General features: G+C 37.5%; 1 pseudogene; it reads right to left on the minus strand.

The window, feature by feature from the left end:
* Positions 1–342: 342 nt before the first annotated feature.
* LOC127695853 (PAT complex subunit Asterix-like) lies at positions 343–736 on the minus strand (annotated as a pseudogene).
* Between the last annotated feature and the right edge of the window lie 1,556 nt (positions 737–2,292).

Consider the following 2,292-nt stretch of genomic DNA (forward strand, 5'->3'; position numbering starts at 1 on the left):
AATTGTGTAAAAGAGAAAATATTGTGAAAATACTAAAAAGTATGTGAAACCATTTTTTTTTTCAGAGTGGAGATTTTTGTCAACTGCTTGCAATAAGAAAACAAGTGAATGCATAGAAACATAACAGTGGCCCTGTGTCAAAGGGAAGCTGGTAGGTTTATTTCTTTGTCAAAGCAGAAGCAGGACCCCAACGACAGGGCCAACTTGCTTCCATTCAGCTGGGAGTCCAGAGACCACACTTAGCAAAGTTTAGGACGGCAGCTGAGGGAAGGTGGAGATAGCCAAAGGCTAGGCCAGAGAGAAGGTGGGCCTGAGTCCATGGTCCAACCCTCCTAGGTGGCATCACCATGGGGGCACCATGGGCTGGGGATTATGCAGATAGGACATCACCATGGCAGAGATTTGAGAGCCTGAGACAGAAAAGAGCTGTCATCTCTGGAGAGCACGCGTGGGACCCCCATCCCCTTACTCAGGATCCACACATGAAGCTACTCATCATATGCTTAGTGCCCTCAGAGCTCTGAGAATTGGCAAAGATGATGAAGGAGCTTTAGACAGCAATCCAAGGGCACCACTTGAGCTTAACCATGAGGCCATACACGCTGCAGATCATGCAGAAAAGATACATGTAGTCTGGAGTCGGGTCGTCCAAAGCCGGGAAGCACTCACTCGGAAGAGGCTTATACCTCAGCACGTTGTTGGGTCTCCGTGGGTCGGACATACTGTTGGTGGACATAGCAACTGAAGACAACGCCATCCTTCCTTCACGACTAGAACAGCAGCTTCCGGCGTGAGGTGAAATGATTTTTATTATGAAAGTGTTTCTAATTGAAAATAAAGATATGTCAAGGCTATTTCATATGAAATAATACCTCAGTTCTTCATCATTAAAATTTAACAATTAGAAAGATACATACCTAACAACAAAACATAAATTAAAATAGCTGAGTACAACAATACAAAAGTTTATCTTACTGATTTATTATTATGCATGTTAACATCATTGCTTCTCGGGCTCTTGGCTAAGATCATATGTAGTGCATTAGGAAGACAGAGAGAAATCATGAAATTATAGAAGATCTAGACTGTTTCTTCCTGGTGCCTCCACTACATGAAAGCCCAACCAATGTGTTTACTTCAAGAACAATTCAGCCATTGCAGACAACACAGTTTATTTGTTAATTCCAGTAAATGTCTCAATATATTTTAAATGTCTTTTGTAATTTTAAATATTTTGTGCTTAGTGGAATCAAGCTATAAAGCACAAATTAATTAAAAAGTCAAGATATTTAAATGATATTTGGGCAAAAATTTAGAAGAAAAATGGAAAATGATTTTCTACTGAGTATAAAGAAAACATAACCTAACCAAATTTCTGTAACTTATTAAATAATGATCAAAAAGAAGCTATAGCTAAAATAATTAATTTCTGGGAGGAAAAATTATGTGTCAGCTATCAATGTAGGTCTGGTAAATGGTAAATATCAAATTTGTTTAGGTTGTTATTAGACATCTAATGCTTTATTAGACATCTAATGCTTTCTAATGTCAAGGCAGATAATAAAGATTATGAATGAATCAGAATGCTTTTGTAATCTTTAAACATACAGCTCCTTTGAACAGATGTGTTGAAGCTAGTATAATTTTTCATTAAAAATGAAGACATAAAGCTGGACAGGAACTTGCTTTAATTTCAACTATATCCATTGTAGAAAAGATTATCAATGGAAATGATTCAACTGCTATGATTAAAGATAAGGCAGAAAGAATATGACTAAAATCTAAATAGAATATGCAGATAGTGTGAATTTAAATGGGTTATGCTTTGATAATGGGGCAAATAGTGAACTACATTTTAGCATAGAGTCAATGACATTACCAAATAACAAACAAAGATCCAATATTACCCAGAGAAGAAAGGAATCATCAAGGTTTATAAGAAGTACTAGTGATTACACACATTCCTGGTAGGCATATAGGGGGAAAGAAAGGCCTCAGATAGAAAGTAGAGATGGCCATTAAAGAAACCTCTTTCTGCAGCACATGGAAACAAATACAAAGATCTACAGCCAGACAATATGAAGAGAGTGAAAGACTTTGAAATATTATCTCAAAAAAGGGTTATCTAAATCAAACCCATCCCACTTGGAACACAGGCGATCCTGAGGGGCATATACCTGGAGGCAGAGGGTGGGAGGAAGGGTCGGGATTCTTTGGGGAGGGGAGAAATTGGGAAAGGTTTTACCATTGGCAATGTAAATGAAGACAATATTCAATTAAAATAGAAAAACA

Source organism: Apodemus sylvaticus, chromosome 11 (genome assembly GCF_947179515.1).
Source record: "Apodemus sylvaticus chromosome 11, mApoSyl1.1, whole genome shotgun sequence".
Classification (NCBI taxonomy): domain Eukaryota; kingdom Metazoa; phylum Chordata; class Mammalia; order Rodentia; family Muridae; genus Apodemus; species Apodemus sylvaticus.